General features: G+C 48.2%; 6 non-coding genes across 6 annotated transcripts; 3 read left to right on the top strand and 3 right to left on the bottom strand.

Annotated features, from left to right (window-relative positions):
- Positions 1 to 3,375: 3,375 nt before the first annotated feature.
- On the top strand, positions 3,376 to 3,447 carry Trnaq-cug. Its single transcript has one exon. It is a non-coding gene; the product is annotated as a tRNA-Gln (tRNA).
- Positions 3,448 to 8,066: 4,619 nt separating this feature from the next.
- On the bottom strand, positions 8,067 to 8,230 carry LOC114682419. The gene has a single exon (XR_003733037.1). It is a non-coding gene; the product is annotated as a U1 spliceosomal RNA (small nuclear RNA).
- A 2,721-nt stretch (positions 8,231 to 10,951) lies between these two features.
- Positions 10,952 to 11,022, top strand: Trnag-ccc. Its single transcript has one exon. It is a non-coding gene; the product is annotated as a tRNA-Gly (tRNA).
- Positions 11,023 to 15,081: 4,059 nt separating this feature from the next.
- On the top strand, positions 15,082 to 15,153 carry Trnaq-cug. Its single transcript has one exon. It is a non-coding gene; the product is annotated as a tRNA-Gln (tRNA).
- Positions 15,154 to 22,136: 6,983 nt separating this feature from the next.
- LOC114682415 lies at positions 22,137 to 22,295 on the bottom strand. The gene has a single exon (XR_003733033.1). It is a non-coding gene; the product is annotated as a U1 spliceosomal RNA (small nuclear RNA).
- A 712-nt stretch (positions 22,296 to 23,007) lies between these two features.
- Positions 23,008 to 23,080, bottom strand: Trnav-cac. Its single transcript has one exon. It is a non-coding gene; the product is annotated as a tRNA-Val (tRNA).
- Positions 23,081 to 25,978: the final 2,898 nt, after the last annotated feature.

The raw sequence follows: 25,978 nt of genomic DNA, 5'->3' as shown, positions 1-25,978 counted from the left end.
GGAGCACACCTACGCTTTAGGGTCCGACCGTTCGCAGCCCCTGGGGCTGCCCATCCCAGGTGTGTGCTGGAGCCGCGGCACTGTCCGGGCTTGGACCTGGGAGGTGAGTGTAGGGCAGACCAAATACCTGGGTTTAGGTCCTGAGCCAGGGAGTTGGCACCAAGAAATGAACTGTCCAACCACCAGATGAGTTTCACACAAGCGGCCGGCCGGCCTGAACAGCTCCGTCTTTTTTTATACATCAAAAACAGGCACCTTTGTCCACACTAACAAACAAGTTTTTCCCATCTTCCAACGTTAACCTCCGCCAGAAACAAATAGGTCAAATATGTTTTCTCCCAACTTTAACATCAAAACATCTTTAAACCAAAACAACACATCATTTTGTTAGCTTGGTCAAATGCCGAGCCAGGTGCACCCTGTCTTTACAAAACTAAAAGGTGATAAACGTAGGCACACAATTTCAAGAATAGCAACATCATTTAAAACTTAATAAAGCGTGTTTACAGAAACAGGGGTGATGTGCCCCTGATCCTGTCAGCACTGAATCAGAACAGCTCTCGGGGTCTGGAGTGACAGCCGGCATCCCCAGACAAGAAACCTGAGAAGCATCAGCTCCTAAAGAAGTTTAGGGGAAATATGTGAGAAAAAATGGGGGTTTCCAGGAATGATCACATCTGTCCCGTGCGTGATTGACACAAAGTGACACTAAAACCGCCGAGAGAATCATCCATCATTATAAGAGAGAAGAGAGGTCCCAGCAGTGTTCTCCGGTGTCTCAGAGTCCACTGGTCCTTGCCAAGTGAGACTGTCCCCGTGGGCTTTGCCTCATCTGGAGACCCATGGACAAGCAACTCATACACTGGTCTGAAAGCGGGTGTCAGGGTTCCCAGCAGGTGGGAGCTGCCCTTACCGGAGTTGAGAACTGTGGAGACCAGGGGGGAGCAGGTGTTTGTTCATTCAAAGCAATTTACACAGCTATTTGTTCAAGAGATGAACGTTTGCAGTGTTATTTAAAAAAAAAAAAATGCTCTTTGCAAAACATGAGCGAATTTACTACAATTTAATAATTTTTAAATTTATTTATTTTGAGACAATATCTAATCATGTAGCTCTGGCTGACCTGGAGCTCGCTCTGTAGACCAGGCTGACCTGAAACTCACAGAGATCTGCCTGCCTCTGCCTCCCAAGTGCTGGGATTAAAGGTATATGCCTCCACACCATTAAAGGTACATGCCTCTACACCAGGATTATAGTCAATTTTTTTTAAAGTGGTTATTACTAAGTGACTATTGAAAATAAGACTGCCTGTCTAATCTGACATATGGTATTTTAACACAGGCAAGTATGGTCTAGTGATGAACCAGTGGGCCTCCATTTTTTAACTTAAAAGCTGTTGAAAGAACACTAGCCCACTCCAGCATGTGGCTATGGCCTTGCCCTTCTCCCCCATTCCCTCTGCTTTGCTAAAAACTTTTAGATTCTATTTCTAAAACTAGCCACCAAGGTCTAGCCCCTTATTCGGCCACTTCCTCCTCCTGACGCTGACTACCAAGGTCCAGCTATCAAAGTATTAAGTCCGGCATCAAAAGCTTCCTTTGACTCACTTAACATGCCCAATTAAAATCAAACACCTCATCCTAACATGGGGGTTCCCCTTTTACCTTTATAAGCCGCCATTTGCCTATGGGCCATGTCTGTCTCCTCTATCCAGAGACAGTCTTTGTCCCTGCAGGACAAATATCCCTTCCTCCTCTCCCTTTCCCCTTTTCTCTCCTCTCTGTGGTGATGTATTGTGTACCCTAATAAAATTTACCTGAAGATCAGAAAACATGACAAACCACTAGATTAAGCATAGAGGCCAGGCAGTGGTGGCACACACCTTTAATCCTAGCACTCGGGAGGCAGAGATCCGTCTGGATCTCTGTGACTTCGAAATCACCCTGTGCTACATGAGATTGACTAGGTCTAGGAGAGAAACAGGCAGGCAGTGGTGGCACACACCTTTAATCCCAGTACTTGCGATCTCATGCCCTTGCTTGGAAGCACACCTGGCTTTAATCCCAGGAAGTGACAGCCGTGTGCAGAAAGGCATGTAAGGTGTGAGGAGACAGGAATCTCCCAAACCCTGGTCCCACAGCAGGCTGGGCAGGACACAGGAAATCTTTCGACTATATCTCTTCCTTGTTCCCTCCCCTTTTCAAAGGCAAATAAATCTCCTTTGTGCTGAGAAATTGATCTTGGGGGTGGTCCTCAGCTGAAACTGATCTCTTAAGTCGTCTTATACTAAAGACAAACTAGGCTTGTTCCTGTTTATGATCAAGCCTCATTTTCTCAAGGATGGATTATGCCTTAACTACAAATGGTTCTGTACTGCCTGTTCCAGGGAATGGCAAAAGCCTTTGTTTCAAAGGGTTGTTATAACTACCCTGCCTATTTTGTCCACCAAATCTCCCATTTGGAAACCCCCAGAACTATAAAAACCCTTTCTTCCTCATGTCCAATGCTGACATCTCGAAGCCCACATTAGGGGGAGGCAGCCCATGTACATGATTTAAAAAGCTTACTTAAATTAATTGTTGTGTGTGTGTGTGTGTGTGTGTGTGTGTTTCTTTTCTTTTTGGTTTTTCGAGACAGGGTTTCTCTGTGTAGAGAAGCTTTGCGCCTTTCCTGGAACTTACTCCGTAGCCCAAGCTGGCTTCGAACTCACAGGGATCTGGCTGGCTCTACCTCCCGAGTGCTGGGATTAAAGGTATGCACCACCACTGCCATCGAATTGTGTTTTAATTAATTTGGCCATGATAATTTAGGTCAGTGGTCTCTTTCCTTACATTTTTGGGATTTACACTTGCTGAAATGTTTTATGTAAACCTTTAAACATAATTGCTTGCTTTTAACTTTGCTTTTTAAAAATACATTTGCTGTAAGAAACACAAAACCCAAAGGTACACAAATGTATATACATGCGTATGTATGATGAAAATATGAAGGTTCCCCCACGTCCCAAACCCCTCCTCTGCTGACCCACTTTCAGATATTATAGGAAGTAGTGGAGGGCCTCTGTGGTTGCTAGGTGACCGAGGAAGGCAGGAACTTCCAAATCGTGCTCTTGGTGTTCCTGGAAGGTGGGGAAAGGCGGACAAGACAGTAACACTAACACCATTTATTGGAGGAACGTCACAAGGACAGGAAGAGGTGGCAATTGGAGATGGATGATGGAGGCTGGAAAGACTTCCCAGCTCTGAGTCGAGGGGACTTAATCTCATTTTTTCAGGTGCAGGTGAAATGCAGTAGGACAGTCAATCGGAAAAACTGGATGGTAGTCTCTATTCCACAGCCCAGGAAATGTTAGACAGGAAACAGGCCTCATGTATTGGTTCCATGGTGTAATGGTGAGCACTCTGGACTCTGAATCCAGCGATCCGAGTTCAAATCTCGGTGGGACCTTTATGTTTACCTTGGGAGGAAAGTTTTCTTTCATTTAAATGAGGAGATCCTGATCCTGAGTCTGTGTAAGAGGAAAGACAGAGAGAGGGGGAAGTTGACCACACACAACAGGGCAACCTGGCCTGGGGCTCTGGGTGACCCCAAGGTCACCGAATCACCAGGTCCCTCAACCTTGCACAGGTGAGCTTTAACAGGAAACACGGCCACAGCTGCACTTGGGTTCCTGGGAGCAAGTTTTGCTTTGGTTCAGGCTGGAGCAGAGGCGGCGGCTGCCTTTCTGCAGTTGGTCTGTTTGGTCTTGGATCTTGGTTTTCAGGTAGGGCTGGGAGAAGAGCTGATCGGCTGCTGCGCCTCGGGTCTCTGGAACGGAACTCCCAGGCATGAGGCGGTCTTCGTCATAGATGCCTCCTAACTTGGCCAAGGCTCAGGGAGGATCTCTGTTCAGAGGTCGCCTTGGAGCAGAATCCTTGCTGGCTCCCCTGGCATGGCCTAGGGAGGGAGCCCACAAGTTCCAAGTTCCCTCGGCAGGCGGGTCTGACAGCCTTGTATGGAGACTGAGAACCAAGGAAAGACAGTAGTTACCAGAGATGAGATAAATACCAAACAACGCGATGGCTGCACTCCTGGATAATGGCATTCCTTAGGGGACTGCCGTTTTCACAACAAGCTTGGGACACATAAACCTGAGAGAAAAGAATGTATAATAAATACAAACTCATTCCTTTGTGTGGATATAAGCATTTGAAATTAATCTTCCCAGTCACTTATGGTGATATTTTATTCGTGCTGAAATGTGATTTTATTTGTATGTTTATAAATAAAGTTGCCTGGGGGTCAGAGCTAATAGCAAGCCATAGCAGAAGCCAGGCAGTGGTGGCCCACACCTTTAATCCTGATCACATGACAGGCAGAGCCTGTGTGTTCAAGGATACAGCTAGCTTGGAGACACACGCCTTTAATCTCAATACCAACCATAGAGACCTGGAGGTCTATATAGACAGGCAGTGACGAGGAGGCCAAGTGGTTGGGTTTACAACCAATGAGAAGGCAGAACAGAAAAAAAAAAAAAAAAAAAAAAGAAAAGTATTCAAACCAATGAAGAAGGCAGAACAGAGAAAGTCAATAAAAAAGACAGACACACAGGAAGTAGGTCTCTTTTCTCAGGGGAAGGACGGCAGCAAAGGGTAAGAAGGTGGTCTTGGTCTCAGCCCTTAGCTACTGCTCTGACCTCTTGGGCTTTTAACTCTGCATTTGGCTCTGTGTTTCTTACTTAATAAACCGTTCAGAATTACATCTACAGTCACTGATATCACTGATTTGGATTCTGGGTTTTGCATCTTAGGGATGATGGGTTTGGGACACACTAGCCGGAAACATGGCACTTTGGTCCATTAATCATGTTAAGCAGAAGCTAGAAGGGCACTGACTCTTCCTCTACATCTGCCCTCTTCCGAGCAGGCACCAAGACCCTCATGGGAGGGGTGCTGTTGTTAGCAGTTCCCGGGAGGTTAACACCTTCCTTGCTGGAGGGACTCTCATTAAGAGACAGGATTTAAAGGGGAAGCAGAACAACATGTGTTCTAAGTGGAAGTGAAGACAGGATGTTAAAAGGAGACGAAGTGAAACATTGTATCCTGCAAGAAGTTCAAGGAATGAACAACTCAATAGCTTCAGGAATTCCCTGAAACTGACCAGATTCACTAGGGCCCGCCCTCACAAGCATGCACACACCCTGCAAGGACTGCAGAGAGACTCTCCGACCTCCTGAGCTGCCTGGGAAGCACACCTGTTGAGCTGCCCGCGGGCTGTGCAGTGCACTCTAGGTTCCCAGCTTTTGAGAGCTGGCAGCCTCGCTACCTGGGCTTCTGGGTGGTAGCTGTCTTTGGAGTTGTTTCTGCTTCTGTAAGTGACCCCAGTGAAATTCGCGGCTTCACCTAAGGCTTGGGTGGTATCCATACTTGGTTTTACTCTCTCTTCCCTACCTGAGATGAGTAGGTTTGCTCTGGGGAGTGAGTAGAAGTCCATGTCTCCCTGCCTCACACCGCAGGGGCCTGAAGACAGGAAGACAGAGGAGGGAGCAGCTGGCTGAGTTTTCCTGAGTATGCGTGGTGTGTCACAGACCTCTGGCCCTGTCATACTTATTCCCCGCTGTCTCCATGTCATCAGAACGCCCGTCTGAGTCCCCTGGCCCCCCTGAGCTGGCGGCCCTTCTGCTGTGATCATGAGCTTACACTGTCAGCAGCCATTAATACCGTCGTTTGTGGTAACAGCTCTAGCCAAGAGCCAAGTGAAGGGACCCGTACTGGCACAAGACACCCCAGGACCAAGTTCTCAGCACAAAGGAGATGTATTTGCCCCAGAAGGACAGAGGGCAGGGAATAAGAGACAAAGATGGGGCGCAGGAGGGTTGGCCCAGGTTCAATCCCCAGCACCCGTACGGCATCTCACAACTGTCTGGGACTCCAGTTCCAGAGGATCCTCACAACAGGCATACATGCAGACAAAACACCAATGCACACAAACAAATAAATTTAAAAGAGACAAAGACAGGAGATAGAGGACAAGGAGGAAAGGGAAGGGATGAGGGAGAGGGGGAGCAGTGTCCAGAGAGCAGACAGACCTGCTGGGGACTTGGGTTCTGGGGTTCTCCCAGCCCAAGAATGATTGCTGCACAGAGAGGACAAGCCTCACAGGGCCTGCCACGTGGTGAAGTCCTGAAGGTGTCACCTAAATACCATCAGTTTATCATCTCTTGTCTCTGAAGTGTTGTACCTTAAGTAGGAATGCTCCCATTTTGCGAGTCCACACAGTATGCGAGGTACCAGCTGCTACAGAGGACTATGTGTGCATCCCCAAGGATGGCGCCAGGGAAGTCGAGTGCCTGGGCTAAGGCACGGAGGTTTTATAGATCTTAGGCAATGGGTGATGACATGTCAGCCAGGAGCTAGGACTGTGCCCAAATAAGGTCAAAAGCTAAGCTGCTGGGCGGGCACTTAGGTGGGCTGGCCATGGTGGGTTCCATCCACTACCAGAAATTCGGAACTGGGCTTTGGGGCCATTCCTTTGTTCAGGGTTTTCTCAGTGTGGGTGGGGTTGGGTAAGTAGGGCGACAGAGTTTCCCAGTTTGTACAGGAGTGAGCAGGGGCGCCAACAGGATAATAGTCTGTGTCGTGTCAGCATGCTTCTTTACATGTGAGAGGAACAAGGAAAGACAGGCCCTTAGAAAACACCTGCACAGGTAGAGAGATATCAAAGACTAAGAGAATTAAGGAGACCCACGAAAGAAGAGGAAGCTCGATGCGGTTGGCAAATCCAGGGAGGAACATCCCCAAAGAGCAGTCACCGAGATGCATGGAGAGGTGAGTGTGGATCTTCGCAGAGAACAGGGATCTCCACAGGATGGCAGCAGTGATGTCGGAAAGAGGGCAGAGGCAGAAGTCAAGGATAAGGAAGAGGAAGGAGACGGTCAGAAGGGGCAGGTGTCAGTGGGGAGACGGGAAGCCGCGGCACCACCACACAGGCAGGGGAGGCCCAGAACAGTCAAGCCAGAGGACAGAGATGGGGGAGAGGGACAGTCGGGACAGAGCAGATGTACCTGGCTCCTGACAGACTGCCCCCTTGTGTTCTCAGCCATCAGGGGCTCATGATCCTAAGTAGTGGGAGAGCGGGATCTGCAGTGGAAAGGAGCAGAGTCCTGTTACAGGCATGGATTGGGAGTCAAGAGAGCATCCGCTGGGATTCCAGGTCATTGTGGACCAGAAAAGAAGAATTGTAGCAGAATCCCATGGTTAGTAGTAAGCATTAAAGAGAATTTATTAAAAACACTTCCAAGTGGTCGGTAGAGCTGGGAAAGGGCCATGTGAGTCTTTCCTGTATGTGATTTACGTAGTATACCATCTTTATGTCTGTACATTCCACACTTTCTCAAGATCTTTCTTCACATGCATCCCTGTGCTGGGGGCTTCCAGTCTTCCGGCCACTGGCTTCTTTGACTTGACGTCTTCATCCTGATTCCTCTCTCTACCTCCCTCCCTTGCCATAGTCTGTTCCAGAACCAATAATCACCAGCCTGGGCTCTGCAGAGGCAGGGTGGGCAGCAGAGCCAAAGAGTGGGGAGCAGACACCAAGAGAAAGGATAAGAGACCCAGAGTCAGACCCAGGAAGTGGGGGACAGGGACCCCCAAGGCCCAGAGGGCAGGAGACAGAAAACCAGCAAAAGAGCTTGAAAGGATCTATGTGTTTAGGAAGTTGGCTGGAGAATATTAGGAGTCCAAGGCCATCCTTGGCCTGTGCTACTTGAAACCTGTCTAAAGGAAAAATAAATAAGAGGGCTGGAGAGTTGGGTACATAATTAAGAGGGTTTGTTGCTCTTGCAGAGGACCTGGGTTTGCAAAGGAAATGGAGACTGAAAACCTTCTGGAACTCCATTGGAGTTTCAGATCTGACCTCCTTGGACACCAAAGCACACGGACCTACATGCAAGGAAAACGGATAATAGAAGTAAATCTTAAAGAGAAAAAAATTAGGAGATGGCTACACAGGCTAAGTGCTGTGCTAAAGGTGAAACTACAGTTAAATAAATCATAGCGAAGCGTCCTTTTCTTTTGTACCGAAGTCACCAGGGGAGAGCGCGAACGCAGTCCCCCACTACCACAAATTATGCAGTCGAGTTTCCCGCATTTGGGGAAATCGCAGGGGTCAACACACCCCAAGTGCAATGGGTGAGCCTCGCCCTGGGAAAACCACCTGCTCGATCATGGTGTCTCCCCTGCCAGGTAAGTATGCCCGCTCCCCCAACACACACCGCTCAGCCACCCCGGACCTGCACTCTCAACACACGGTCACTTCGCCGCCAGCGATCGCGGGCCTCCCCGGACCCGCGCCCGATTCCTGCGCTCCGCTGCCACCCGCGGACCCGCGCTCCCTCCCACGCCGCGCGCCAAATCCCTCGCGTTTCCGCAGCGGGTGCCGACCGGCAGCCCCTGCGCCCCCTCATCTGCATAGACCACGCCCACACCCTTGACATCAAGGCGAAAGTTCCTGCTCTTTCACTGGTCCCCTGCCTGGGAGGTAGCATTGTCACCCTGTCACGCCCCCTTTTGGTACCTAATCTGCATAGGCCACGCCCATCATTGACCCAGGGGCGCTGCCATGCTCCTCCCCTTCACTCCTTTGGTTTGTTGAACTTTCTTGCTTGAGGAGAGCTGGAGTGTGGAAGACCCAGAGACAAATCATCTTGAATTATCTTAAACCCCTAAATAGCCACCTATCTGCAACACGCCGTGTGAGCCTGTAGAGAAGTGGTTCTCAACGTGTGGGTCCCGACCCCGCTATGGGTCACAGGGTTTGCTAAGACCATCGGAAAACACAGCTATGTATAACTCAAAATTACAGTTATGAAGTAGCAGCGAAAATAACGTCGCGGTTGGGGCTCACTACAACGTGAGGAACTGTATTAAGGAGCCGAAGCATTAGGGAGGTTGAGAACCACGGCTGTACCACTATTAGGATCTCCTTAACAAGAGTGTTGGCAAAACCCACAACACATTGAGTGAAACCATTTTGAACTAAGGCACACTGGGTAAGAAATTTCTCGGGAAGGGTGCGTGGCGTGCACCTTTAAACTCAGCACCCAGAGGCAGGCAGATTTCCCCGTTTTCCATAGGGAGTCACAAACTGGCAATTTGGTTTCTGTTTAAAAAACAAAACAAAACAACAACAACAAAAAAAAAACACAAGCTATCCAAAAGTCTATTGTACTAACAAAAGTACAAACACAAATTGGGGGCCTAGGGGGTGCCGGGCACCAGTCAGGGAGTCCTACCCGCAGATCATGTTTCTATTATTTAAGCAAGTGAGATCAGAGGAGAGACAGGTTTCGTTTTCAATACAGAGGAAGTGGCAGGACTCCTCTGATGCCCGCTGTGCCGGGAAATACCATCACTTGCCTACCACCACCCACGAGGTGCAGAGAGGACATAAGCAGCTTATTCCTAAAGTGGAAAGGTGTTGCCTAAAAATGCATCGAATGGAGGAGCGGCACTTGTCAGCAACATGTATTTATTTCATTGCAACCAGAAATAGAATCTTTGGAACTCACGTAGAGGCCCTTAAAACCTTCCTATAAGACAGTGAGATGCCCTGTGATTACTGCATTCACCAATGGACGGCCAACATGGGAGTCACATACGACACTCTTGGTCAGTCTTTTGATTTGGCGCTACACAGCAGTGAACTATAACTGTGGGTGGTAAAGGTACTGCACGCTTGTTCTTACGATCATTTTGTTTCTGTCTGTCATAGAAGAGTGTGTGTGATTAAAACGTTAATAATACGAGAAAGCAGTAATCGGCGATTCACTTCAACCATCTTTACTCTGTGTTTAGTAAATCGGAAAGTCGGGGCAGATTGAGAATGTGGTCCCCCACTCAGCAAAGGCGCATCTTATGAGTCTTCCTGGTGTCCAGCTGTGGACTTGGGTCCCTTTCCCTTTGCTTGGCTGTTTCTGTTTGGTTTCTCAGTCGCTCCAGCTGCTCTGCAGCTGTGCCTTGGGTGAGACTGAGCTAAGTGGGCTTCCGTAGGACCTGCTTGGTTCTGAGACCCTGGACACCCGTCAACCTGTGGAGAGGTAGATGAGGCATGCTGGGCAGAAACGCTCCCCAGCGGCTCCCCCGCGGCTGCATCTTGGTTTCCATGCCACTCCCCGCAGGGAAGCAAACTCTGGCACTGGATCATTCTCAACAACTGCAGGAAGGCAGGCTTTGTAGAGCCAGGAGAAGCAGAGGGGGAAATCACTGGAACTGTCAAGGTTTTCTTCTCCCTGAACAAGCAGCATGGCGGAAATCCAAGAGGTCTCTCTGGCCAGTCTTCCTTGGGCACCGCAGAAAGCAACTGCGGTTGTTGGGGGGCTTTGAGGTGCCCGGAAGTCTCTGTTCAGAACACGCGGCATTACAGTCCGCGGGCGGCTGACTGTGCAGCTTCTGCACTTTGAGTGATGTAGCGTTTTCCTCCGGGTTGCGCATCCCATGCTGACTCCTTAAGACACAGGACGTTCTAAAGAGAGTGAACTCCTGCTGGCTTCCAGCCTTCGCGGGTGTCGCCCCTCTGCCACATTCCTGTAACCCTGACGAACGCTTTGCTTCACCACGCTGGACTTCGGTGGTGTCCGTACTGAGGTCTGGTAAACTTCAAACTTTGCAGAGCCACGAGTTTGAACTGCTTTAGCATTTCCCTCCGAATGAGCTGAAACTTCAAGGTCATGGCAGGTAGACGTTGAAGGCATTCAGTAGGCCATTCCTCAAAACTCCTTGAGGGGCAAACCTGGCCCAGATTGACGCTTGCGAGGACTTGGGCCTTTTTACTCAACGCTGGGAAATACAAAAGATATTGTATTTACAAAATTGTAGAGATAGTGGGTTACATTTCTGTCAGTCGATGAGAACAGAGATGGACGGGTGGATTCTTTTACTTTTTTTGTTTTGTTGTCAGGGGACACACCAAGAGGGCATTGGTGGTTCAGTGGTAGAATTCTCGCCTCCCACGCGGGGGACCCGGGTTCGATTCCCGGCCAATGCACGGTGGTGGTGGTCTTTTTCCTTCCTCTTTGGTCTATCACCAGCGTGTTTTCTTGGTACCAGCAAAGCGTCTAGGACCAAATACTCGAGTAACGGTAAAGACACTTCTCTTTGGCGGGCTGTGATTTATCACAGCCTAACAAGTAGCAGGAAACCTGTGTTTCCTCTTCAACACTGGAGAACCCAGTTATGAGGAAGCGTTGGTTTGCACTGCTGTTTTTCAGTAGAAATTCATTGAGATGCATGGCTTCTCTTACCTCTTACTTCTCTTTTCTCAATGTGATGTTGATGCGCTGGTAGTTCAATGACAGAATTCTTGCCTCCCACCCGGGGGACCGCGTTTGATTCCCGGCCAGCGCAGTCTGGCTTTCTTCACCTCCTGCAGGGTTTTTTTGTTTCCTATTTGTTTTTTCGGTGCGAGCAGAGAATCCCCAAGTCTATCTTTCAGACTGGTTTTGGCTGGAAATGTTCACAGCGAACTTGACTAGCATCGGCTCAAGCACGTTAGCACCTGTCTTCCAGGTATCAAGGGGTCCAGGTACACACTTACAAATGTCGAATACCGCTACCACAGCTGTTCCATGATTTCCAAGCTCTTCCTGTTTCCATTCAGACACCCTCAGCCTGAGGTTTTTATTCTCATGGCAGAAGACGGCTTCACACCGGAATTCCAGGCAGGAAAAAGAGGAGAGAGCGGGCGGGCAGAAGGTATTCAAACGTTTTTGTTCAGGGAAGAGAGCCGTCCCCAGAGGCTTCCGCCTATCTGCTTTAGACTGTAACTGAGTTGCCTGGTAACGCCTGGCTCGAAGATCCAGGGAAGGGGGTGGCTATCAGGCTTGTGGGGGTTAAACCCGGCACGCGCCTTTGATTCCAGCATTCCGGAGTCAGAGGCAGGAGGATCTCTGAGAGTTCGATATCAGCATAATTTACATAGCGCGCTCCAGGCCAGCCAGAGCTAAATAGTGAAGCCCTGTCTCAAAAAAACAACCAAAAAGGTCTTTATCCCTAGGGATCCTGTCCTGAGGTTTCGGTATCACTGAACTGCAGCTTCTGGGTAAGAAGTTTGGAGTAAGGGGATTCCAATGTCTCACCAGCGCAAAAAATCCTTTTGTGTGAGGACAGCAGCTTACTTTATTTAATGCTCTCTCCAAGATTAAGCTTCATCAAGAATTTTTCTTATAAGGAGCTAGAAAGAGAGAGACGGCTCAGACTAAGAGCTCCCCCGAAGAATCCAGGTTTGAGTCGGAGCAACCACGTAAGAACTCTCTTCCGATCTCCACTGTTCCCTGTGGGTCCGCGGGCGTCCTAAACAGAGGCGGGCGAGGCCATCAAACACAACTCTTACAAACTCTTACCAGTTATTTTTCTCCAGACTTGGTTTTAAAAGCTTCAGACCGCTGGGAAGCTGCCAAGACCTGAGGAGGATGGGGCGCACGCAGCGGACTTGGGGGTAGCCTCGGTGGCTCCGGTGAGACTTTAAACAAGTCTTGGAGGTTTTCTGTACCCAAATTTCTGCATTTTGAAGCAGGCTAGAAATGCTTTCTTTACAGATTGTCCCCCAAAATTAAATGGCATTTACTTTCTGTGACAAAATATCGAAGAAGAACAGCTTAAAGAAGGTAGGGTGTAATTTGGCTCGGAGTTTGAGGCTACTCACCATTGCGGTGGGAAGACACTGCATCACTGCATCGGGGCGTGGCAGCCGGTCACACTACAGCTTCAAAGAGAGTGAGAGCTTTCTTCTTTGTAGTCAATACGGGGCCCTTTTCTGGCTTTCCTGGGTACCAGCCACAGACGTGGTGCAAAGGCATACATGCCATTGAGACATTCATACACATACATTAAAAAAAAAAATTAAAAAAGAACCTGTCCACAACACTGGTCCCATCCATCACCTGTATCAGCCCTTCAAAAACTGCAGCTTCTTTTGTGTTATGGATAGAGCAGTATATATTTAAAAATTCGTGCACATGAACTAGGCTCTTTATATAGAATATATTATAATACAATTATAGCAAGTATATTACACATATAATGAATTCTGAAAAGCCATTTCTAGATCAAAGTATTTGCTTATTTTTATGTCTGGTAACACCTGCTGAATTGTCCTGAGAAGAAGAGAAACAAGTCATATTGCTTAAAAAAAAAAATATGTGTATGGAGGGAGGGGAAACTGTGTTGGGATGTAATACATGGGAGAAGAATAGGTAAATTAAAAAATTCATGTGGAGGCCTGCACACACAGGCATGTGCATGCTTGTTGCCTGTAAACCAGACCCTTTGGAGCAGACGGTCTGTGATGAATGCTGGGCCGCTCTACAAGAGCAGCAAGCACGTTTGACCTCTGACACGTCCCCCAGGCCCTGGTAGTCGTTCTTGTTCTGAGAAGAGAGCAATTGGAGTTGCTGTGATTTGATGAGGAGAGTCGGCCTGAGAGGGCTGCCCCCACTGACCTCTCCCGGACAGCCCACAAGCTCTGTTGTTGGATCTTGGTGTCCGAGGGGAAGTTTCTTGTGTTTGTGGACCTGAAGTGTGTGTGGCCAAACCTCCGAGGGTTCGAGAGGAAGGTCACGTATCACTTTGGTCTCCCTGACAGGTGAAAGCACCTAATCCTAGCCACCAGACCACCAGGGAAGGGCAGCACAGGATAGACTGAAAGCAAAGGCTAGACCCTGAAGACCAGGAGATGCCAAGTGTGGTTAGATTCACCCCCAGCACCCAAAGCCTCTGGTCCACATGCTGGCACCTCTCACTCTCCGGGGTTCCTTGGATCTCTGGGCTCTGGGGCCAGGCCACAAGGAAACTCACCTGGGCTCCATTCTAGTCTAGCCTTGTGGGTTTTTTGGTTGCTGTTGTTGTTTATTTATTTATTTTTTTGTTTTGGTTTGGTTTTTCAAGACAGGGTTTCTCTGTGTAGCCCTGGCTGTCCTGGAATTTACACTGTTGACCAGACTGGCCTTGAACTCAGGGATCCTCCTGCCTGAGTGCTGGGATTAAAGTCATGTGCCACCATACCTGGCTTTGCTGATATTTTTGGACAAATTTCCTAATATCGAACTCTAAGTAAAATCTGATATCTAACTAATTTTGAGGATTTCTAAAGGGTCCATAAACTATCTAAAAAATGTGTTATATTTTCAACAGGCTTGTGGCACACACCTTTAATCCCAGCACTGGGGAGGCAGAGGCAGGAGGATCTCAATGTGTTTCAGGCCAGCTTGAGCTGCACACTGTCTCAAACAAACAAACAAGCAAAAAAAAAGGTACTCTTTTTCTTTATAAAAATAGCCACTAAATAATGCTTACATAGTGTATTTGATTTACGTAGGAAGTGGTGTCAGATAAGAAACGGCGTGTGGGCTTGTGGTAGGTTAAACCTCGAGCCTGCACGGGACCTTGGACTCACCTTCAGCACAGAAGACAAGTGGCATTTTACTGTCTTTGAGTAAATAACGTGCATACAGACGCATGTTATTGACAAGGTTCTGTGAAACTGTTGCGATATCCCCAGAAACTCACTACGACTTGGTATAACACAGTCACAGTTGTTATCTTCAAATTTCCTTGTTAGCGGGGTTGTCGTGGTAACCGGTTCTCACCAGATCTTTAGCCATGGCCCTGCCAAGTCCCTTTTCCACAGAGTTCAGTGATTCAGTCAGTGGCTTTCCCAAGCTTCTGTCAACCTACACTGTTTCTTCTTCTAAGAAGGTCATGGGATGGATGGGATCCTGGATGAGCACACCAAAGCCCAGTGTGAACAGAACTGGTTGTGCCTGTCAGTAATCCCAGTGCACGGGCGGGCGGACGGCTCGGGCGGGAAGACGGGAGCTGGAAACTAGATCGTGCTACAAAGCTTGATTTTATGTGTTTCCCTAGCTCCAAACCAAACAATTCAGAGCAGAGATAAACAAAACCAGAGACTTTACCAATCATAAAGGACGAACTAGGTCGTTTCCACTCTGAACAATCAAACATAACTTTTTGTTTTGTTTCTCATGATCACTCTATAACAATCTCTCTTACACATCCAAGAGGATGATACAGAGAAGCAGCACTTGTAGGTTCCATGGTGTAATGGTTAGCACTCTGGACTCTGAATCCAGCGATCCGAGTTCAAATCTCGGTGGGACCTTATCTCCCGCAAAGGGAGATCTCCTTTTCTTTCACGTCATTCCTGTGCTCATGCAAGATTTGAGTCCAGCTGCCCCTTCGCCCTGCGGGTCCCCAAAGACCTGAAAGTTCTAAGTTCTCTTCAGTGAGCTGGGGCAGGGTGGCCCCAAAGTCTCTGTTCACTCGCGGAGGTTAGCTGGAGTCGGCGTTTTGGTGCAGGCTGCAGCCCTGGGTTTTGCCCAGGTGCCGCGCTGGGTTTTAGTTTACTGATGGTTTGGGTTGTGTTGTGTCGGGGTTTCCACAACAGCGGACTCAGCTGCGTCCCTCAGGATGCGCTCGGAACGAGGTTCGAGCGTGGCCTGGGCTTTGCTCTCGTGGCTCCGGGACTGGGAGGGTGAGGTCGCTTGGCAGAGCGCTGGCAGACACTCCTGTTGTCCTGGCGGGTCTGCAGAAGCTCGCGTGGAAAACGGGAAACCCGGTAACTGTGGTTCAACGACTGCAGGAGCGGGCTGAGATTTCAAAGCAGCAATCAGAACCGAAGGAACGCAGGCAGCCTGGCTCCAGAAGCCGGGCTCAGAAGCACCGGGAGAGAACCGCAAACTGTTTAAAAAAAGAAAAATCAGAAATGGGAATCGTTTAAAAAGACTGAATGTAAAACCAAATGACAAGTTTAAAACTGTCCCCAGTCCCCTCTGGTCCTTCTGCCTACTCAATATTATTGATCTCAACAGCTGCTCTCCCAACATTTTCATTTCAAACAACATTCTTTCTGGATCTGTGTTCTCAATAAGCGGTCCTCTCACTTGCCCCACATTCATTCTGTACCCACTCCACCCCCGGGCCGCTCAGTTAAACAAACAAACAAATACATTTGACAAATACAAAGAACACCCTATAACCACAACCTAGAATTTACTGTGGCTACCTTGACATCTTTTTCGTCCAATCTGTCTTTAAACCACCGTAACGATTGGCTTCGGTCATCAGTTTGGCTGGATTATTAGGTACCCAGGGCTTCGGAAACGCGTGGTGTCTATCATTGGGACCATTTCAGAAAAGGTTGTGTCTTAGTTAGCCAAATAAAATTTAAGTATCCAATATCAAACAGAAACGAGTTTGACGTATTGGAAAACCAAGCATCCTTAGTGGGGTTTTTTGGTTTGTTTGTTTGTTTATTGACTTATTTTACAGAGACAGATACTCTTCTAATCTCACAAATCTCACAAGGGTTTTCTTGGCTATTTTATTTTTTAAATATGAAAATATGTTGTCCTAGCAGAGTAAATCAGACAACTGTCGTCGGTAGGGATGGATTTTGTTATAGGCGTCGTCTCTACATCGTCAGACTTCCGTGATCATCATGTGTTATGCTTTGTATTCTGCAAAGACAGATTCTTCAGATTTGACATATACCTGGGTGAAAACGTCCTCGGAATGTTTAATGGATCGCTTTTAGCGTGTAGAGTCAACTTTACACAGAAGTCTATCTCTAGGTCAGGCTCCAGGAAGAGGCAACTCATCGGGACCTGGAGGAAACAGCCCCCGAGGAGGGCGGGTGGTCCCCGGCTCCTGGTGCAAGGCCCACCCGCTCTCCTCCTGGAGACAGGCGCCAGCTGATGACTTTCTGGTACTCACTGGAATTGAGCGCCCACAGTCTAGGATATCTGCAGTTCCTGGGGCTCGCGGTCGCCACAGCCTCCTGGGGCGGCTATTCTGGCTCTATGGCTCTCTGTTCCACACCCCTGTCGTTCACGACCTGAAGTGGCTTCATATTCAAATTTGACCTCGTCGACTTTTACGCGTAGACTGCTTAATGGGCGTTTGGAAGCTGAGCTGAAGATGATCCTTGAGACACCGGAAGGGCAGAGGGCCACGAAGCGTGGTCTCCACTGCGTGAAGGCTGCAGCAGTCTTCAGGTGGCATCCTCTCCCGGAACAACACACTCTGTGGGCGCTAGCCAACAGCGTCTCTCTGGTAGTAAGCAACTGTTTTTCCACATTTTTTTCATCTTCCTAATGTTAAAACTTTGGGTATTTCTCCCACAGGCTCCAAAGTTTTGTTAATTTTCAGAAAAGTTGCCACATTTCCCCTGTGGTGCTTCCTGTGTGTGGTTTCTTTCTCTCCTCAAGTGCACTAACTTCTGACACCTCCGTCATGTAATTAAGTTGGTTGAAATTGCTTCTGGAATAGACACTCCCCCAGACTCAGCATTTAGTCCCTCATTGTTCCTATCTCCATGAATACAGTTATATTTTCCTGTATAGTCTTTTTCATTGTGTAGAACTGAACCCAGAGCCTCGTGAATGTTAGCCAGGCTGTGATAACCTGAGTGGGTCAATGAGGGAATGGCAGACCCAGAGAAAGAACGCTCAGTGGGTCAGGACAAACATACTTTGGGTTTTAGCTGGTATCCTAGGAGACAGAAAGGGGAGGGGATCCGTTAGGCTCTTTGAATTAGAACACAGAAACGGGAAAAGCATAATGGAGAACTATAGCACCCGAAGGAGCTTGAAGTAAGGTGTCATAGGGAAGAGGTCCACTTCTCCTTTCCTGAAAGATGGATTGTAGCATGAATCTTAAAAGGTCTTATCAATAAAAAACAAACTCAGAACCAGGTATTGGGGTGAATGCTGGAAGATCAGAGAAGCAGAACAGGCCACAGCCACCTCACCTCGCCAACTCCTCAGCTGATCCTGTTTCCTCAGCCTCTGAGTTCTCATCCAAATGGATCTCAGCTGAACTGTTGCTAAAAGTGTAAAAGCTTAACCAGCCTAGTTCCTGGGTTTCATGCCTTATATACCTTTCTGCTTTCTGCCATCACTTCCTGGGATTTAAGGGGTGAGTCACCATGCCTGGTTGTTTCCAGTGTGGCTTTAAACTCACAGAGATCTGCATGGATCTCTGCCTCCAGAAGGCTAGGATTAAAGGTGTGAGTGCCACCATTTCCTGGCCTCTATGTCTGTCTAGTGGCTGTTCTGTTCTCTGACCCCAGATAAATTTATTAGGGTGCACAATATTTTGGGGAACACAATATCACATTTCCCCTTTTTTGTCTAAAATTTTAAAAAAGCTTATAACTAATACAAGAAAATACAATAAGTATGTACAATATATATAGTCAAGAAATACATTAACGATGTCTAGTCCATTAACATTTGACAGATTCAGATGAAAAACTCCATTAATATATAACAATGTCCAGTCCAGTAACATTTGATAAACTCACACACAAAATTTCATTACTTATCCTATTTAAAACAAGTAGTTCCAGCTGGGTGGTGATGGCGCACGCCTTTAATCCCAGCACTTAGGAGGCAGAGCCAGGCAGATCTCTTTGAGTTCGAGGCCAGCCTGGGCTATAGAGTGAGTTCCAGGAAAGGCGTGAAACTACACAGAGAAACCCTGTCTCAAAAAAACAAAACAACAACAACAAACAACAAAAAAAAAAAACCAAGTAGTTCCTTTTAAAAAGTAGATTCAATAATCTCCCTTTTTATCTTTTCATATCCATATTCTCTTTTTTCTTTTCATAATAGATTCAATAATATACCTTTTATCATTTTTATATCTTCTCCTTTTTCTTTTTAGAGTAGATTCAATGATCTACCCATTTATCCTATTATTTCTTTATCTTTTTTCTCAGAGTAGATTCAATGATCTACCTCAATGGACAGCATCTTGATTGTCTAAACTTTGAACACTTCCCAGGATTGAGTTTACAAAACATGCTTCCCTGACTAGGAACCAAACCTGAACCACAGTGATGAAAACACCAAATCCTAACCACTGGACCAGGGACAGAATCCTAGCCACTAGACAGGGACAGAATCCTAGCCACTAGACAGGGACAGAATCCTAGCCACTGGGGGAGGGGGGGAACAGAACGGGACGGGACAGACTTTTTTTTTTACAGACACTTTTTAACAGAGGCTGTTCAGGGACTATTCTGGGTGATCGAATCCTTCCTTTACCACTTACCTTCGTGGAATGATTTGATCTGTGATCGGAACTTGTTGGTATTCTAACCCGTTACCATTACTGACATATTATCATCACGAAGTTGTTTAAGTCTGTACAGCTTTATTTAAGTGCACTGTGGATTCCTACTTGCAGTAGAAGTTCACAAAGACAAAAACACTAAGATCACAACTCTCCCTCTTGATAATGGGCTTGTCCCTTTCCAGAATTCAGTTAATTTTAGTTTCTCTGTATTTCAAGTGATGGCACACGCCGTGATGGCACACGCCTTAGATCCCAGCACTTGGAGCTTGGCGGATCTCTGAGTTTGAGCCTAGCCTGGTCTACAAAGTGAGTTACAGCACAGAGAAACCCTGCCTCAGCAAACCAAAAGAAAGGAAAAGAAAAAAGGTTTATGAAAGAGCGTCAGTGAGCAGTAGGGCAGTGTAAGAGGTCTAAAACCCAGTAACTGAGGATCTTACATGGACTGAAGGAAAAGAAAAAAAAAATTTTAAGGAACAGTGATTGAAAATATTCCGATTGTAATGAGAATTATTAATTCACTGACCTAAGGATTTGAACAACCCCACTCACCAGACACCCCAGGAAAACCACACCTACGCACATAGAATTAAATGGCTAAAATCTATTGGTAAAAAACAGAAAAATCTCAAAATGAGTCAGAGGCATAAGTGATGGTAACACACAAAACACGAAGATCAGTGGCCCGCCTTTAAAGGACTGGGAGAGGGACGTCAAGGGGAACCCCTGCAAACGCCAGAAGAGCTAAGGCCTCCCGCACCACACACCATGAGAGCCGAGTCCTCCAGCTGGAAGTGGCTGCTGCTAGGTGTGAATCTGTATGCACACTAAGAATGAGGAACAGTGTAAAGGGTGTCCACGTTGGACACCAATGCAAATAAATGGGAAGCAGAACATCTCTAGTCTTCTTATTTCCATGCCCTTAAAAAACATCTGACTTTAAACAAAAGTAATAGAGATGGATTGTAGCATCCTTTTTTTTTAAAAATTTATTTATTTATTTTTTTTGTAGCTTTGGCACCTTTTGTGGACCCATAGCCCAAGTGCTGGGATTAAAGGCGTGCACCACCACCGCCCGGCAGATCATGGCATCTTTAAAGAAAAAATGCATAATGCAATAGCCCATGAAGGTAAACTATGATAAGTGAAAATGACTAAATCCAATTGAGTCATTAACGACTCGGTAAAAACAGGGAAAGAATTACAGCTAATAAGCCAGCAAAAGAGGCAACTGTTTGTTTTAATTTAACCACTAGCATTGAACACTTGCTCTCCAAGACTCTGCCCCACGGAAGTACTTGCACAAGCGACCGCAGATGTGTGCACAAGAACGGCTGTTGTCCTTATTTATAACAATGAAACACGGAACCAAATGTCAAAAGTCTACGGAAGAGGGACAGGTAGTAGTTGCAAAAAACCGAAGGAAATCTTACCAAATTATAGTTTTGGTTCCACCGGCCCACACAACTTAGTTTGAGAACCTGAAAAGAATTTCGCTTTGGCTTGTTCTGTTTGGAAAATAGGACAGTGTTGAAAAAGCAAAACCGTGTTAATGGAAAGAAGTACAAGGAATCTCGGGCTCATGGAGGTCCCCAGATGGGCTCGAACCACCAACCTTTTGTTTAACAGCCAAACGCACTGACCGATTGCGCCACGCAGACAGGGAACAAAGAGTTCTACTCTTCACTATAAGAAGAAAAAGTCACCTTCCTCCCCGCTGGTTCCGTGTTCTCTGTCAGCGCATGCCCCAATGCTCTCCCTAGGTAAATACTCTCTGACCGCTTGCGTGAAGTGTGTGTGTGTGGGTGTGTGTGTGGGGGGCGACCAAAACCAACCAAACAACCAAAAAACCCAACACCAAAAGATATACCAGTTAGTCCCAGTGGGCCCAGGAGAGGGCACGGCACTACCAGGTCTCAGATCAGAACCGACGTGGCCGTAGGCTCACGCTTAAACACCACTAGGCACCCTAAACACGAATTCCCTTATTATTATTATTTTTTGGTGGCCTTTGTTTTTAATGTACATTTGTTTTTTAAAATCAGCTTTACTATGGTACAGCGACAGAGCCTCGTTTTCCTCTGGTGTCTTCCTTTTCTTCTTCCCATCGGAACACATTTCTCTGGACCTAGCCGGTGCCTCCGATACTTGCCCCACTTCTTTTCACGACTCCCCCTGAGCCCTCCCCCCTTTTGCCAGCTCTCACCACCCCACTGGCCGCAGCCCAGCCGGGCTGGCGGGCGAGGGCGGGGGAGCTCCATGTCAGGGTGCTGGTCAGGAGAAACCTTGGATTTTCTGTGTGTGTCTCCTTTATGCAGAAATTAGCAACAAGTCCTGCAGCAGCTCCCTGGTTCCGGCTCCTGGGTGGAGAGCAGCGTGAAGAGAGCGCGCTGGAGAGACCGCGCGTGCTTTGCTATTCCGTGTCCAGGGGACAGAGGAAGAAAAGGCCTGATTAAAGGGTGTCGGTCTTGACGTCGGGAGGTCGGGAGACTATGAGAAAATGGAGAGAGACGTGGGAGAAAGCTGAAATGCCCAGCCTGTGTTTTGTCTGTTGTTCTCTTTGGGTTGGCTAACAACTCCTCACCGACGCGCTGGAATTAAGGGAAGGAAGCGCGACACCCAGGCTCGCCCGTGGCTTTTCTTCTTCTGGTTCCAGCAGCCAGAGCCCACAGGGGAGACCCCCTCACCCGGCGAGTGCACTCAGCGTGGTGCACGGGGCCACGGGCCGGTCTGCAGACCCCGTCCTTTGAATAGACACTTGGGACTAAACTCGTTCGCACAGCACAACGTTCTTTCCAAACAGAACTGGGGCGATCACGGTGCGCCCAGATTTTTCCAGGCAGGGCTTTGCACCCTACGGCGCCTGAGCTAGAGAGACCTGGCCTGACAGAAACCCGCAGAGACTCCCCACAGCCCAAGTCAGCCACGCAGACCGCACAACCCCTGACCCAAGTTGGCTGGGCGTGCGGTGGTGGTGGTGGGGGGCACGGTCAGAGTGGATCTCAAAAGCGGATTGTTGCAGTCCGCCAGTACTATAAACGATGCAGCCGGAACCCCCGCATTTGGAGGAGCCGCGTGGATCTGGACCCCCGGAGAGCAGGGGTGCGAGTCTCACCGAGGAGAACCACCTTGTCGACCGTGGTCTTTTCCCCGCCAGGTAAGCAGGAAAGCTGTCGGGGACTCTGTTAAAGCCCCTTTCTATCGTCCTGTTCCCTGAAGCTCACGACCCTCCCTCCAAATGTCACCGTGACTCCGTGCTCCGTGCAGGAGACTGCGGTGACGTTCACTTGTCGAGGCGCTGTCCGATCAGGCAGGTCACCATGGAGGTGAAGCTGGGCACGCAAAGCTCCTCACCTGCACACTCCTCACCATTTCACCTGCAGACCCCACTTGCTGCCTGCGCGCGAACATCGGCTCCCTTCCGCCTTCCAGGCCCATTCTCACGCCTCTCACCCGCACTGAAATCCACTAAGGACCGGAACTTCCCGTAGTGCCCAGCCAGCGGATTTTCTAGAGAACACGGATTTTCAGCCCAGGTTGTCGTAACAAAGTATCAAAACCTACATTTTAAAGCACTGGAATGTTTCCTTTTCCAGCAGCTGTGGCTCCTAGTCTCAGTAAGGGGTTTTCTTCATTTAAGGACACCGACTTAGTGCTGAGGGTGGAACTGTCGTGACCTCGTCTAACCCTGATCATCCATCAAAAGCTTCAAAGGCTTTGGGGAGTCAAGCCATCGTGATGCATTTGGAGCCACAAACCATCCAGTACTCACTAACCAGCACAAGAGAAACTCTCCGTTCTGCACGTTTCCCCTAGTGTGCTGATCATAAACAATCACCATATGAAAAGGCTGTAGTTCCGGTTAAAAAGAACCACTTGTTTCCGCCCGGTTTCGAACCGGGGACCTTTCGCGTGTGAGGCGAACGTGATAACCACTACACTACGGAAACCACACGTAAGGACGTCCTGAGAGACGTCGTGAAAGTGGCGCACCTGCCCTCTCCATCGGTTCCGACAGACGATAATCCAGAGGCATTTTACATCGTGAGGAGCAGGTCCGGGGTTCACCTGGGATCCGAGCGGCCCCGTCTCCCAAGCCTGCCCCCGCTGAACGCGCAGGCCCTGGGGCGCACACTGCGGGGCGGAATGCTGCCCTCACCAGGTTCAAGTTCACGGTGTCAATAGGTGGTTTCCTCCGAGGGGAAGCCGGGCATCTGGGTGTGTGTGCCCCAGCCTCTGGGCACCTCGCTACGTCCCGCTCCGGGGAAGCCGGTGGCCGCAGGGTGGCTCCCCCGCGCCCCAGGGCGCCAGCAACCGGTCATTCTTGACCCCGGAACTGAGATCGATGCGCCCACCCCGAAGCTGTAGGACGTTTCCCCTGGCCCTGCTCTCTCCCCTGACTCAGTGGCCTGACCCCACGCTCTTTCCTCTCAAGTCCCACCCTTAGAGCCTCCCCCTGGCGACCCGGAGTGGGCCACGGTCACCCAGTCTGTGCAACTCAAAATCCAGTACTTAAATCACCTTACAAGTTAAGATACTCGTTTTTTTTTTAAAATACCAAATATCAAGCCAAGCCACAGTCCGCAGCCTGGATTGTACTGGTTTGAGGACCCCGCCGCCAGGTCAGGCATCAATAAATCACTGGGAGACTTTGGAATCCCTAACAGCGACCAGAGCTTCTTTGGTCGTGAGGTTCTTTTTCGGACCGCAGCTTTAGTTTATTCTTTACAAAATTGGAAGCATCTTTTGTGTTTTTGTTATTTTCCTGTTCAACTGGCTTTGAATGAAGTGAGAATTTTAAACCAGTACAATTCACCTTAGAGCAAACTGCCAGGAGGGCAAAGAGAGGCTGAGGCTGAGATTGATCAATTAATCCATCAGCTTCGCGATCCATTTTCTCCAATCCTGTTTTCATCGGGAGAGGCTCGGCCCGTCTTCCTCCGTAGCCAGAGACTTCCTGGTAGCTTTACATGGAGACATCTGGAGAGACCTTTCTCTCCTACCCTTCACAGCGTGTCTCCCCACTCCCGCACCCACCTAGAGAGGTCTCATCTTCAGTCTCGTCTAGATCTTTGCGGTCCAACAAAGACAAGACAGGTGGCAGATGTCCATTCTGCTACCTAAGCGGGAAGGGCATGGGCCCCGAAGACCACAGACCCTCAGCTGTGCCCACCTGCATCACCCGACCCTGCAGATTCCATAGAGACTTGGCCATGAGCCTCTGCGGGCTGGAATGGCAGCGGTATGCAGTTCTTCTCCAGAGAGGAGCCGTTTGGACGAATGCTGTGCTTCCTCTTGCTGGTTCTAGGAACAGATCCAGAAAATCAAAGACAAAGGGTAACGATAGACTAATTCAACAACTTCCAGGGTAAATCTAGACTCCAGTTAAACTGATCTCCAGTGTCTTTTCCAGCCTTTGTTCAAAATTAGAGTTTCCAAAAGGAGGGATCGTGTAGACAAAGGTCTACACACTTGATAGAACATGCTTTGAGGAAAACAGCAGGGCCTTTGATTTTCACAGAAACTCAACATGGATGAGCGTCCAGGACTGGAAAGATGTTGGGGTTCCTGAGGTCTCCAAGGTCTGCTCTTTCTCACCCTGATTAACACCCCCCATCCTTAGTGTCCTCCCACACGGTGACCTTGCAGAGTGGGTGCATCTCGAGGTCAGTTGTGAGATGTGTCCTGGACAAGTCAACACCCTCTGCCACTGTGGACACTCCTGACCTAATACTGTTCTTTAGTAATGCTGTGCGTCTCGTTGGTCTGACTTTGAGGTACTCTCTGAGTCTTGGCTGGGACCTATCCATTATTCCGATATTTAGATTTGTTGTTTATTCTTAGTTTTCAAGTAATGAACAAACACATCACAATAATAAGTGTCTTTAAGTGAGATGTTTACATAGTGTTGAGTATCTTTGTTTAAAAAGGCCTGCCATGTTTACCTCAGCCTGGGTGCCTACACACATGCCTGCCACAGAAAATATTCCATATGTATTTGTTGAAAAACAAACATTAATTTAGTGGATTTTCCCTAGAGGTAGAAATAAAAACCATCTCATAGCTGGGTGTGCTGGTGTTTCTCTTCTGTATCAGGAGTTCAAGTCCATCTTTGGGCTAAATGGCCATTTCGGGGGTGTGGATACAGTCCTGGACTTAAATCCTGATTCTGCACTTACAAACTGCACAGTAGTTGGCAATTTACTCAAGCTGTTTATATTCCGGAATAGTTATCAATAAAACATCAGTTACAGAACTAAATGAATAGACTTTGTGAGATGTAAATTTGCTTTAAGAGTTTGATGAAAATGTAGCATTCGATAAATGTGAATCTCTACCTCCATCCCCACCAGTCTCTGGGGGATGATTGTCACAGCCACACAGAATGCTTACTAGAAACTGAAGAAGTTCCCACGAATGCCTATGTTACACAAACCACCCCGTTAATTTACAGGAAAATGCAGAGCTACTTGTGGGATCAGAGGAGGCTCTGAATGAGTGAGGTCCTGAGTGGCAAAGCCTTCCCCAAGTGAGGCTCAGGGGGTGGAGAGGTCTTCCTCAGGGAACCGTGTGCAAAGGCTGGATGATAGTATGCAAAACATGCCCACCATAGCTTTCTATGCCACACCCATGATATTCGAGGCCTGAAGTCAGCTTCTCTCCACAGACTGTCCCTATAAAGATCAGCTAACGCTGTGTCCTGAGACAGCTGTGGACCCAAACCCTGCTGCCCAGTTGAGCTGTGTGCATAACCCTCCTGGTCTGTTCAACTCTGTGACAGACCTATGAGCTTTCTGGGTTCTGAGGTTTCTCCACCCGAGAGCCCAGACCACTGGATCCCAGCTTTC

The sequence above is a fragment of the Peromyscus leucopus genome, chromosome 6 (assembly GCF_004664715.2).
Source record: "Peromyscus leucopus breed LL Stock chromosome 6, UCI_PerLeu_2.1, whole genome shotgun sequence".
Classification (NCBI taxonomy): Eukaryota; Metazoa; Chordata; class Mammalia; order Rodentia; family Cricetidae; genus Peromyscus; species Peromyscus leucopus.
This window is presented reverse-complemented; position numbering and strand designations above follow the sequence as displayed.